This window comes from Uloborus diversus, chromosome 8 (assembly GCF_026930045.1).
Source record: "Uloborus diversus isolate 005 chromosome 8, Udiv.v.3.1, whole genome shotgun sequence".
In the NCBI taxonomy this organism is placed as follows: Eukaryota; Metazoa; Arthropoda; class Arachnida; order Araneae; family Uloboridae; genus Uloborus; species Uloborus diversus.
This window is the reverse complement of record NC_072738.1, coordinates 89,136,027-89,150,703: the sequence shown is the minus strand read 5'-3', so window position 1 is coordinate 89,150,703 and position 14,677 is coordinate 89,136,027.

Here is a 14,677-nt window from a genome sequence, read left to right as displayed (position 1 = left end):
AGTAAAGGTTTGAATGGAGGAAAGTCTACGAAAAATAGGGATTTTATGTAGCAATATAAGTATTATAATTAGTAGTTTTTAATTGATATATCCGCTAATTATTATGGTAGGATTATGTTAAATAGCTAAACATGAAGACTGGAAAACTACGAATCGATCGATACCTGGTTCGATGGTCAGTTCACTGGCGTTCGGTAGAAGTAATTTGGACAATGGAGATGGATACATAGGTACATATGCTCAGTTTGTAATTATGTAAGATTTACTGTTTTTTGTCTATAACTTGTTTTAAAGAACAAATAGTCAAACAAAAGTGTGTGACCTAAGTTACACCATTCCCTTTCCATTAACGAAAAAAAGAAATAAAAGAGTCATCTAAATCTGTTTACTAGTTAAGATCTAAATTTGGCGATTGGCTCAAATCCGGCAAATAATTTTTGGAAAAAAATCTCAATTCTTTCAAAATGAAATCTTTGAACTAAAAAATTTTAACAAATGCAGATTAACGCTTAGCAAATTAAGTTTCCCTCTTTTTCTTTCACTCCCCACCCCTTTTTTCCTAATCAATCTGAAAAGACTTTTTTAAAAAGTTTCTTTCCTTAAATCTCGTCCACTGCAAGAAATCTAAAGTACGCTTTAGTTGTTTGGTTGGAGTAATAATGGAAATTTGATGTCCTAAAAACACATTTATTTAGGCGTTTTTCGGACATCAATTTCAAAATATTTCTGAGGGAGGGTCCCCGAGCCAACATCCTTTCTCTAAGGTTACTACCAAAAGTAGTCTGGAATGGTGCCTTTAAGATTTCAATTTTGAAAAATTCGGAGGAAGATCCCTAACCGCTCCTTACGTCTAAACGTCTCCAAAGATAACCTGAAATTTCCTTTTACACACCTTTCAGGGTAGGATTCTAAAACTCTTCCTTGCCAAAGATTGCAAATGTTGGGAAAAAATCTGAATTGCTTTTGAAAAGAACTTTAAAATCAAATACAGTAAAACCTCGCTAGAACGCTATCCGATACAACGATAAATCCCTCTACAACGATAATATTTCGTGGTCCCGGTGAACTCGCATAGGAATTAATGTTATCCTCCTCTCAATATTGCGATATTCTCTACAGCAATAAACCTCTGTAAAGCGATGTTTTTTTTTAAGTTTTCAACCCCTCTTTATTACGATAATTTGGTTTTCAAGTACAGTAAATTCATGAAAGTAACCCCTCCTATTTTCAAAAAAAAAAAAAAAAAAAACTTAAAACTTTATTTTTTCTTTAAAAATGGTTAGCTCCAAGTTTCACGCTACATTTTAAACAATGCGTTTCCGAAATGGCGTCACGCTGGAGATAGTTCATTTTCACAAGTCAAAACAAAAATGCACCTTCCAAAATAAATAAAACTGCACTACAATCGTATAAATTTCTTTTGCAACACATATGAACAAAAAGAAAAGGCGCCCTTGTATCAAAAGGCGTCTAGACCAAAGGAGTAAAGGGCTGAAACTGTCCCCCCCCCTCCGAAATTCTTCTTTTATTTTGTTTAAACCACAGTGTTTTGTTTTCTTTTTTGGAAAAAGAAAACATGCACATAAAGAGGGAAACTAAACATCTAAAAATGCTTGCCAAGTAAAAAAAACAGAAAATGTTCATTTTTTTTTTTTTTTTTTGAGTGAGTGGCAAATGAAGATGATCCGAAAAGGTGTAACATTCCCGTTTGATTGCGTCATCACTGTCACATGATCGACGAAAACGAAAGATTTGATTTTATTCACTGTGTATTTTTCCCTAAGATGGCAGGGAGAAAGCAAATTTCATTTCAAGATAAACTCAACGTCATCAGCGATATTGATGAGGGAATGAAGCAGGTTGATGCAGTTAAGAAATATGGATTATCTCAATCTACAGTTGCAACGTTCCTCAAGAAGAGGAAACATATTGAAGATGCTGCGAAATCAAATTCAGTTAATCCCAAGCGAAAACGACTAAAAGTCGCGACTAATGAAAACATTGATGCTGCCGTCCTGAAGTGGTTTCAAGAGATGAGGGCAACAAATATCCCAATAAATGGAATCTCTGCGGACATTTTTTTCAAGTCTTCCATCCACAAACGAGGATCATTTTCGTGCTTTGGACTCAATGTATACCTTGTTGGTTGACTTAACAGTCAAAAAAGCGGTCAAACAAACAAAAATATTGGATGTTTTTCGATAAAAACGGATTTGAGGTATGTTTATGAGCTTATTCTCGGAATTTATTTCAATTGATAGTAATATTTAATCATAATTAACACCTTGCCAATAAATGTATTACAAATATACTATATATAAAAACATATACATCTAGGTAATGCATATACTATAACATTTAAATAAAAAGTACCTATTGTATTATTAAAATATATAGGCCCTCGATATAACAATATATCCCTCTACAACAATTTATTTCTTTGGTCCCCAAAATATCGTTATAGCGAGGTTTTACTGTATTTCAAAAGTTACTGACTATTGATCAGGTAATTTGGTCCAACACTTCCAATTTCTTTCAGTCCCAACCCCCTCCGCCCTATTTATTCTTCTTTTTCCTAGTCGGTCAAAAAATAAGAAAGTCTTCAAAATTCTACACTTTGCAATCCCCCTCCCTCCACCGAAACCAGTAAAGGGCTTCTCAAACCTCGTTTTCAGGGCTTCAATGTCGAAAAATTTACAGAGGACAATTACCAAACGCCTTGCCTTCTAAAAGCATAGAAAATGGTTTAAGATTGCTTTTATGGCGCTTCAAATTTGAAAAATGGTCGAACCTGTAACGTTAACAAATATGGTCCCCGGTTATGTTTGTAAGACTTCAATTACGAAAAAATTTCGGACGAGGACCCGACTGCTCCCGAATGAAATCTGAAGACGAAAAAACTACAATTTCGAAACACTTAAAGGTGGAGAGCGTTTAAATCTCTGCACATAGTATCACTGAATATCTCTTTAAAACTTCGTTTTTTAGGACTTCAATTTCGAAATAGTTTTTGGGGAGAGCCCCAGAACTGCCCTGCCCGTAACATCATCAAAGTTAGTCTGAAACTTCGGTTTTAGAACTTCAACTTCAAAAAATTGGGAGGAGGGGTGATCGATTCAGCTCTATTTTATTTAAAAAAATCGATCGGAAGCAACTTCAAAAAGTCCCATTTCCTTTCATTACCTTAACGTCAACAAATATAGCCTCCCCCCAAAATTTGAATTACAAAAAAAAAAAATTAATTTGAATTTTGTCATCTTGAATTCTAATTATGTTTTTCGCAATCACGAGTGTGTGTTTGTATGTGTGTGTGTGGGGGGGGGGGGGGTACACAATAGGGAACCCCGCTCTGCTATGCCATCTGGGACTTCCAGAGAACGGACCTTTTGGCCGGGGTCCCCTTACCCATAAGGGAACGAGAACTAAACCACTTACGACTCTAGACACCGTGGACCCAGGTACGGACCTGACTCCGGTGGTGCCCATTGCCTACTCACTGTTCCACTCGATAGCCACTGGGCAGATACAGATCTGCTCAAGCGTAAGTAAGGAGTGGTAATTTTACATGCGTGGATGCTACACCATCGCAAAACCCTCCCCATTTACCCGGGCTTGGGACCGGTATAGGGACGGGCCTGGTCCCCCAAAGACCAAATGTGTGTAGGCATGTGTGTTTGTGTCTGTGCGCAGTCATGAGTGTGTGGGTAGTTGTGTGTATGAGTGTTTGTGTGCGTGGGAGTGGGGTATGTGTATGTGTGTGTAAGCATATGTGTTTGTGTCTGTGTGCAGGCATGAATGTGTGGGCAGTTGTGTGTATGTGTAGGTGTCTGTATGCATGCGTGTGTGTATGTGTTTGTGTATGGTGGTGTATGTGTTTGTGTGTGCGTGTATGTATGCGTGTGTGTGTAGGATATGGATACAACCTGGAGACGGTTTTCGCTAGAGGAGCAGCATCGTGAGGCCGGCCGACGCGACGGGTGGTGCTGGCAGAGGGTGACGCCGCGCCGGTGGGAAAAATGATAGCACGCCAAAAACAGTCAAATAAAAGCAATAAGCAATCGTGATTGCTCAAAAAAAAAAAAAAAAAAGATGGAAGATAGCTAATCTTGGTTATATGCGCCCCCTCCAAAATAAAAACATACACACGCCACGGGGGAGGGGAGGTAATGGTACATACTCAATACACATCATAGGGAGAAAGCAACAAAATGCATAAAAAAATGTTCAATGTGTTCATGAAATCTTAGAAGGGGGGGATGGCGATAAGCTCGCCCTGATTCCTTAAATGAGGACTTTGGGGCTTCGCCCCCTTAGAGACAAAAGTCTAACTCCGCCCATGTAGTGGAGGAGCCGACGCATCCGTCATTTTGGAGCAAACTTGATCCAGTGCTTCGTAGCGATAGAATTGCTGTTTATGTTTACATTTATTTAGCATGTGTTAAATTGAGCCAAATGGGTGGTTGTTCCACTGTTTATTGTGTAAACAGCTCCAAAAAAGAATTGCAACTCTTCAGATTTCCAGCAGAAAGAAAAAAGAAATGGATAAATAATAGTCCGCGAAATGACTGGCAGCCTGGAAACGACGCCGTTTCCAAAATTTCGCCAATGTTCACCCAATGTCATGGTCAGAGTAAGAAGACGGTAGAATTACGGTAACCGGGTCATGGCGATAAATGTTTTATTCTGGCAACTCGCTGTCTCAGTTGGTGACAGAGCAATTTTAGCAACCCTACAACAAAGCTGATTTGCTATTTGTTTGGCCAATCGGCGATACACAAAATTGTTTTTTATTTGTCTTTTTTTTTTTTAATTCTATGGAATTATATTTTTAAAATTCTGAAAGTTGTATTTTTTCTGAAAATTGGCAACGGAAATTGTATCTTTTCAATTTTTAGATCGTCGAAACATTTTATCAAATTTTACATCGTGGAATGTTTTTCCCCCTTAACTATTTTAAGTTGTTGATTTGAAAATTAGTCATTCATATCTTTTGGATACTTTTTTTTAAAAAAGATTTTACTCGCCGTAAGTACTATCCTTCATGTTTCATTGTTCCATTTTGAATTTAAAATTTATTAATTATTGTAATTATTCAGTAAAGTAGAATTAAAATTTGCAATTATGATAACGTTCTCTGACTGGATCTTTTCGTTCGGTTTAATTTATCTTTCGTTTTACTGTTACACTTTAACTGTACTTAATGGCGTTTTCTGTTTACTTCACGATTTATTTCAAACTTAATTGTCGTTTTCGATCCAACTTTTAATGTTGTTAAATTTTGTTAGAATTTATGTTACATTTTTTTGTTCCTTAGAATTTCTTTCAATGTGTTTTTGTAGAGTAATTTAAATTTTAATGGAGTTGTTGAATCATTTAATTGAACGTTATTTTGCATTTTAACAGAGCTTTAAAGTCATTTTGTAGTATTTTCAATTTATTTAGCAATTTTTTTTTTTTTTTTTGATTTTTAACATTACTTTAATGTTACATAATGTTTCCTTTCCTTTTTGCTCCATTTCGCTAATTGCTAGTTATGTATTTTGTTCGAATAAAATGTGCACGTTAGCCAAAAACAGCTTAAGTTAATTTTTTTGCATTAAATGTTTTTGAAAACTATCAATTATTTGTTCCAAATATCCACCCCCCCCACTCCACCCCCTTTTTTTTTCTTTCAAGTATTTAATTGCTTTCTCTTTTAAAAAAAATGCTAGCTATGCTCTACGATTTCCAAAATTAGGTTTAATAAAATGTTTCTTTGTATATTTTGTTACATTATCATCATTCAAAAGAGGAAAAAGAATTTTAATATTTTTTTTTCTTTGCAGTTACGATTAGAGAAAGAAAAAAGTTAACAGACTCTTTGTTACCAAGGTGATAGTTTGAGTCATCCGGAGCTCCTCCCATTTTCTTTGGGTCTATTCTTATTGGTGGATTTCCTTTGTTTATATTGAAATACTTTGTATACATTGAGTCGTAGGTGCCAAATTTGGCTGTTTTTGAGAAAATCCACCAACGCGACACGGTTACCGTAATTCTGCCAAGAAGACTATTGGGAAGATTTCGATAATTGGGAAATTGGTGTCAAATTTTTGGCACCAATGCGTATGTGAGGAATGTTTTGCCTTCGCACACGTACACAAAGAGTAGAGAATCTTCAGCTGGGTTACCAAGCTACCCTAAAGCAATAGGGCTACCAAAATAGAGCTTCCCAAGACAAAAATTTGACGATCGCGCCCATTCCCCCGAGATATCCTCCGATTATTGCTCAAAAAAGTTCCAATTGAGCCAAATCCCAAGTATCAAAACAAAACATTCTAAGCTGCAGAGGCTTCAGCGATCCATAGAAGCATTTCATGCTTTGCTTATTTAGCTAAACATAAGTGCACGAGATGGCTCGGGCGTTTCGGTTTAAAAAAAAAGTTGATTAGTGCAATTTTTTTCTTGGACAACGAGCAGTTTCTTGCTATTGAGTACCCATATTAGTATGACTAGCAAATTCCGAAATAAATCGAACATAGAAATCTACGTTGTATGGTCAATCTGCCGCTATCGCTTACTGTTTTAAATTAAACGGAAAACATTGTAAAATTTTCGATTTGACGTAAAAATTTCAAAGTTTGATGACTTAGTTAAATATCTTACACAAACTTTCAGGTATACTTTATTGTGTAGCCTTCAATCACAATATCACAAAATTCATTTATTATTCAAATTTCAGAAGTTTTCAAACGATTCTTTGCAGATTTTGGTGCTAATTTATTTATGATCACTTTCTCCGCATTTTATTTTCATCATTTGGTAATCCATCACTGGCGCATTATGTTTATGGACATTAACAGCATTCTTATTTCCTTTACGACCTTCTTCCAGTGTTCCAACAAACGATGTACCGTATGTACTGGCTTCGTTTCTTTTCCGAAAAATGGCGTCCAGTCTGCTACCTAAATATAAAAGCACTATCACTAGCACTATCACGAAAATGATGACACTCATTTCTTTGACTTGAATATTGGTTAAAAGACCTGTATTAACTGTAGGCGCCGTTTTTAATATCAGAGAGGCGAAAGAAATGCTGCTGTAGAACTCAAATAAATGATGCAAGATTTAAAGAGTTTTGCAAACATGAATAGTATTTGATGCGAGTGAGTTATGGAAATCATCGAGTGATGAATGGTTGCCAAACTAAGGTGCGTAATTTTTGAAGTTCAAGGTTAAAATGCATCATGGACAAGTAAGTTTGGATAAGATTTGGTATAACTTTGATATACTCCCCCAAAAATTACGCGCCAAATCTGGCACTCCCTACGGACTTTTTAGGGTTGCTGTTTCTTATTTTGGTGTTGCCAATTTAGGTTTTTTCAGCTTTTAGGTTTTTGCTGTTGCCAAATTTAGTATTTTCTTGTATTTTGTACAATTTTTTGAGTGTTTTTTTTTTTTTTTTTTAAAGTTTTGTGGCAACAATTTTTGGATTTCATATATGTTTTAGCGCCATTTCTTTGTGAAGTGATCAAGCAGATTCTGACTTGCTGTATTTTGCCGCAAATCTGGTTGTATTTTCCAATTATATTTTTTTCTATTAATTATTTTTATCTTTTAGCTTTCAATATGCCTACTGTATATAGTGTTGTTGAAAACCAGGTATTTTGCGCCAACGCCAAAAACAGGTATTTTGCTTGGCGAGGAAAAAAAGTCGCCAAATTTCCGATTTGGGGGGGGGGTATATCAAAGTAGTTCCTAAGATTTTTCCAAAGAGCATGGCCCCACTAAATTTCCTCTACGCTTACGGGCATTGACAATTTTTGACTTTTCTGTGTTAAACCGATGCAGCTCATTCATCCACCAATAAATGTCAACGTTTCAATGCAGCTCATGTATTCACCAATCAATATCAATGTTTCAAAGTTTTTTTTTTTTTTTTTTTTTGATTGGACGTCGTCCATTTTGACCGCAAGAGGCGCTGCAGGTAACCCCTGCATCCACCAATCAATGACAACGCAATGAAAACAAGGGTTCCCTGTCGCGCCCTCTTTGTTGCCATGAGTTTCAGTGATTGTTACGGCTTTTAAGAATTAAGTGGGGCCATGATTCGCGCTAAAAATCTCGGGATACATTGATTCAAAAAATTGAAATATTTAATCTCTATTGGTAGTTTATTTAAACTTAGGAATTGTTGCGAGTACCAGCCTAGTGGTACTGCAGGTCCCCACCAGGTCTGCGGCGTGGTAACGATTTGGTTCGCGCTTCGATGAAGCAGACCCGGGTTCGATTCCCGGATCAGACATGGTTGACTCACTTTCAGAGAGTTGTATTACTTTTTAATTTTTACACATGAGATTAAGAAATATAAATTTCTTTGGCTGTTGTTGTTGCTGGTCCTCATTTGTTAGCAAAAATAAACCAAATCTATGGCTCCAGTGTCTTTGAACCTGTCGAAAACATTGGGTGGATCTATATAACGCTTCATAAAGCCTTTTATCAGAGATCGACCAGAACTTAAATTTACTAATAACTGTTCTTGTGTTTGTGTGGGCATTATTTTTGCAGCCTTTTGAATAGCAGCTTTAGTAATCATAATCAGAAAGTATGATGTGTTTAAAATTTGCAGTTTTATGTTGTCTGATTTGGAGTTCCTTTTTGAAAATGAAAATGCATGCAACGACTATGCGATTTTAACTACGCTTATAGCAAACGAATAAATATCTTTGTGCTTGAAAATTAAATGAATGAATTACCAACGTTTTAATGCACAAGAATTGTAATGCAAACACTTGTTTCAGGGTTAAAAGGTACTCCTTTTCCAATGCAAAAAGTTATTTCGGATGAAAAGTCATCCGAAGAACGTTGGTAATTCATTCACTTAACTATTTATACTACAGCAAAGATAATGATTTTTGGTACTTTTAAGCTACGCATACGTAGCTTAATTGTGCAGGGTTTTTTTTTTTTTTTTTTTTTTCCCTGTGTCCAATTTATATTAAGAGAAAAGGGACATTTCAATTTCAAGGACTAATAACATTTAAATATAACATTTATAAGCAAATTGCTCTACAGATGGCAGCACCAAAGTTCAGATACTCTTGCCTTAAAAAATTTATTTCACTTCTTTGTTGACTCTCTAGCTTGAGATACACTTTTACAGTGGCGTAACTACGTACCGCAAGACCCCGCAACGCGGTGGGGCCCGCAGTCTGAAGGGGCCCGAAAAATTTTGAGCTTTGTTTTCATTCAATTTTGTTAAGTTTTTCCGAAAATCAAACTTAGTTCAAAAAGCATCTATTTGTGCTGGGGCCACCTAGAACCCCAGAATCTACTGAACTTGGGCCCCCGATTAAGATATCCTTTAGGGCCATAGGATAAACACTTTTTCGGGGCGCTCATGCCGCCGAACATTACAAAGTTTGCTATTTGCTAAAACAATTTTCTTTTCGCCATTTGGGGCCCCAAATAGCATTTGCTCTAAGTCACGATCTAGTTGACCTATTCAGTAAATAGGCCCTGAGGAAGAGGGCCCAGGACCCAACTTCCCTGTGCCAAAAACAAACCTTGGCTCGGTGCAAAAAGTATTATATTGCCCTCCCTAAGCCACCTGCCATGAACGGAAGGAAAAATTCCTGAAGGAAAATAACAAGAAGAAAAAAAATCCTGACCACACCGGAACCCGGAAAAAGACAGCCAATAGAAATTTTTGGGTAGGATCTAGATTAGGGAGGGGGGGGGGATCGAAAGCTGCCTGATTTTTTTTAGCTTTGTTTTCATTTAATATTATTAAATTTTCCCTAAATCAAACTTATTTTAAATGATTATATTGGTTCTAGGCCCCCTAGGGCCCCAGAACCTATTGGCCTTGGGCCCCTAATAAAAATATCAGAGGTCGTATGCCAAACCCTTTTTCGATGCCCTCTTGTAGACGAACATTACAGTTTTTGCCATTTGCTAAAACAGTTTTCGCCATATGTGGGCCTCTAAATAGCAGCAGCTCTAGGCCTCAGTCTAGTTGGCCTATTGAGTAAACAGGCTTTACGTTGGGAGGAGGAATAGCCTCCAACTCCTGATCTCCCAGTTTAAAGAAAAGAAATGCTATAGCTACTTTGTTTTAAGTTGATTTTTTTGGGGGGGGGGGGGGGCAGTTGCTAATAATATCACCTACTAAGGCTTTTTACTTTTTTTTTAAAACAATAAATAAAAGATAGGGATTTAGCCAAGAAGGTGGGAAAGAAAGGATCCTAAGGCTATACAAGGCTTTTTGCTTCACCAAACACAGCCTATTGTGTTTTTAAACTTTAATTTCGGAAACATTCTGGGAGAGAGTTCCAAAAACGTTTTTAAAACTTCGATTTCGAACCTCATCCCTTCTCAAAAATTTTTAATTTTGAAACTTTGATTTTCAAACAATGCTGGGAGATAATCGAAACTCGACCCTTTCTCTTCAGGTCATTAAAAGTGAACTACGTTTCCAGAGTTCAATTTTGAAAAGTTTCCGGGGGAGAGCCTACGAACCCTCGTTCCTTTTAAAATTACCGAACATCATCTAAATTTGCGTTTTGAGAACTTCAAAATAATTTTTTTGTTTTTGGAAGTCTAATCTTTGAACAGCTTTACCTAACATAACATCCTAAAAACGCATTTGTGGAGCACTTTCGATAAAGTTAGGGGAAGGAATGAGGGGTTTGAAACTTTGCCCCTCAATTTTTCTAAATCGAAATTCAAAATAGACACTTCAAGGATGGCTTTCAATAGTATTTTTAAAACTTTAATTTCGAAAAATTTACTAAGAAGGTCCTCAAAACTTACATTCTTCTTAATATCACCTAAATTCGCCTATAATTGCGTTTTTGGAACTTCAATTTCGAAAATTTTGATGCAGAGTCCCCAATTCCAATCTTTTATTGTAACGACATATGAGGTAGTCTGCAATTGCGTTTTTAGGAGTTCCATTTCAAAAAATTTCCGGGGGAGAGCCCCACCCCCCATTAACATAAACGAAGATTATCTAAAATTACATTTTTAGATCTTTTATATCGGGAGATTTTCGCAAGAGCCCCTGACTCCTTACCCCAAAGGGCCAAAGGTGACTTACAATCACGTGTGTAAAAACATTCGAAGCATTTATATGTTAAGTCCTCCGAACCTTCCAGCCTCCTAACATCTCTGACGAACGTTTAAAATCACTGTTCTGGAAATTCGAAAAACTCAGGAGGAGAGTTCTGAACCTCATTCTTTCACCTAACGTCATCAAAGGTATTGCATTTTTCGAAGTCCAATCTCGAAAAATTTCTGGGGATAACCCCCGAACTTCGTTGTTTTAACATCATCGAATGTCTTTTAAAATTGCGTTTTTCGAACTTTCAATGCCAAAATATTTGTGGAAGAGATCCACTGACCCCTTTCCATTACGTTACAAAAAAAAAAAAAAAAAAAAAAGGCTTGCAATCGTATTTTTAAAACTTCAATTTCGAAAACTTTAAAACGAAGGGCCCTGAATCTTCTTTCTTCCACATATAGTCTGAAATTCTGTTTTTTAAGCTAGAATTTCAGAAGAATATTAGAAACTCAAACTCTGCCTGAACCCCTATTTCTCCCCAAATATTTTATTTACAACTAGTGGTACCCACACGGCTTTGCCCATAGTTGAAAATTAAAAGGTCATTTGGTTCGCCTGTATATTTACAAATAATGGATGACGTATTTCTCGCCAATTTGCTATGTTCATTTGCTCGCCAATGTTACGGTTCCACGTTATGATAATTTCGTAATTACTCTTCCACGTTGTGATAATTTGCTCGGTAAAATTTTCTTAAAATTGGGATAGAAAAAGATCAAAATCGAATTTTCGAAAAACCGCTTCGAGGTGCACACCCCCATGCTACAAACTAACTTTGTGCCAAATTTCATAAAAATCGGCGGAACGGTCTAGGCGCTGTGCGCGTCACAGAGATCCAGACAGAGATCCCGATATCCAGACAGAGAGACTTTCAGCTTAATTATTAGTAAAGATTTAATTAATATTGCTAATTCTTTTTCTCCTCATTGTGACGAATTCTCCGGATTTATGTTTCGAATTAACCCTTTCTAAATTAGAAGGTGATCTGTGGGGCTGAAAAAAACGAATACACATTAATACAATTTTTAGTAGGGGGCCCAAAATCAGATTTTGCGGTGGGGCCGAAAATTTGAAGTTACGCTACTGCACTTTTAAGACAATTAAATAATAATAAAATCAGTGTGGTGTATTCAGAGGGCCGAACTAACACTCCGTCAGTCCGTGCCCCCAGCACGGAGTAAAAAATTTGATCTTAATATCTTTATATTTATGCTAAGTTTAAAGCGATCAATAAAATTAAAATTAAAATTTGAGTAAAGAAGAAATATAGGCGGTGTTAATGCTATTCGTACAAATTTGAAAACTGCCTATTTCTTCTCTCACATTTTAAACTAGCGGTACCCGCACGGCTTTGCCCGTAGTAGAAAAATTTAAAAGGTCATTTGGTCGCCTGTATATTTACAAATAATGGATGATGAGTTTCTCGCCAATGTTAATTTGTTCGTCCATGTGATGGTAATTTGCTCGTCCATCTGTCCATGTTATGATAATTTACTCGTCCATGTAATGGTAATTCGCTCGGTGCAGAGGAGTTAAATTCACCAATGGTGGTAAAAATAAAATCATAGAAAGAGAACATAATATAATTCTCGAGAAATTGCTTCGAAGTGCTCTGCTCACCCCAATGCTACGAACTAATTTTGTGCCGAATTTCATGAAAATCAACCGAACGGTCTATGCGCTATGCGCGTAACAGATATCCAGACAACCAGGGATCCAGAGACATTCAGCTTTATTACATATTAGTAAAAAGATTCAAATTTTATTGGCTGTTTAGAATCAACCTAAATATAAAGGTACTAAAATTAACTGTATTTTTGACAATTGTATTCAAGAAACCATACACTTATTTTCTTTCAGACTTTTTAGTGTGAACCAAGCATTTAGAAAGTCTTTAAAATTAAAAAAAAAAGCTGCGATTTGCAATTTTCAAAAAAAGCTAGTATTACTTTATTTGCTCAAAAATTTAAAGAGCATTTTTTTTTTCATTTTAAAATGTTTTTTAATTTTTTCAGAGCCACTTTTTTTTATACGCAACAAGGTTGTATTATCTGCGGCGCGAGAAAAAAAAATCATGTCCACCACTTAAGTTTGTAAGATTTTCGAAACTTTGATCAAAATTAAGATTATGAATTTCTTAGAGACTAATAGTCTGTTGACTAGTTTGCAGTATGGGTTCAGAGAAGGTAAATCGTGTGCTACTAATTTATTGCATTTCTACGACAAGGTTACCTTGGCTTTAGATAACAAAAAGTGTGTGGATGTTGATTATATTGATTTTCAAAAAGCTTTTGATAAGGTACCGCATGTTGCTCTTCTCAACAAACTCGCTGATATAGGAATAGGATGAAAAACTTTACTTTGGGCTAGAAATTGACTGACTGGAAGGAAACAAAGAGTATTTGTGAGGGGAAATCATTCTAAATGGAGTGATGTTTTAAGCGGGGTTCCTCAGTGTTCAGTTTTAGGGACTTTCTTGTTTATTATTTCTATGAATGACATCAATGAGAATATTTCTGGAAGCATGAATTGTTTTGCTGATGCTGTGAAAGTTATGGGGATTGTAGAAAATGAAGAACAAGTAAAACAGCTTTAAGAAGATTTAGATTATATTACTAAGTGGGCAGATAAGTGGGGTATGGCAGTTAATGTAGGGAAATGTCAAGTTCTACACTTAGGTCATGGAAATAAGCGTACGAGTTATCGTTTACAAGGTTCAATCAATAATCAGGCAGAAAATGTTATTGATCTGGGTATCTTAATAAATCAGGACTTCAGGTTTAGTGAACAGTGCAGCATTGCACGTAACAAAGCCAACAGAATGCTTGGGTTTATCAATAGATCTATGTCAAAAAAATCTAAGAAGGTTCTTCTGCTTTTATATAGGAGTTTAGTAAGACTCCATTTGGAGTATGCTGTGAAGTTTTGGTCGCCTTATCTGAGGAAAGATATTTTGTACTGGAAAGGGTTCAGTGAAGGCTAACTAGACTAGTAGGGGACTTTCAGATTTTGATTATGATACCAGACTTAATAGGCTTAATATGTATAGCCTGGAGCAAAGGAGGGTCAGAGGGGACATGATTCAGTTGTTTAATTTAACAAAATGAATGATGTTAATGGATTAAATTTTTGTCCAGAAAGCAGGACGAGGGGTCATTGTTTTAAGCTATTCAAATCTCAGGCTAATCTGGAAATAAGGAAAAACTACTACTTCAGTAGGGTTGTGAGCACTTGAACAGCTTACCGGAAGAAGTGGTAATGAACAAGGGGGTGGATAGCTTTAAGAGGGCCATTGATCTTCAATGGGGACTAATAAATTGACTAGGACCAGCCTAGCTGGGCCAAGAGCCTATTGCTGGTCGTTACATTTGTATTTGTATTAAGTACGTTTCAGAGCTTTTCATTTTTACAGAAATTTCGGTCTGCTACAGTTGGTTCATGTTTTGCGATGAACAACTTAACTTTCCAACTAGGGGAAGGGGGAAGAAAAACAGTTCAATAAACTTTTTCAAAAGTTAAATCTAAAACTGAAAAATTCTTATCTTAAAATATTCGAAAACTGCATTTATTCTGGAA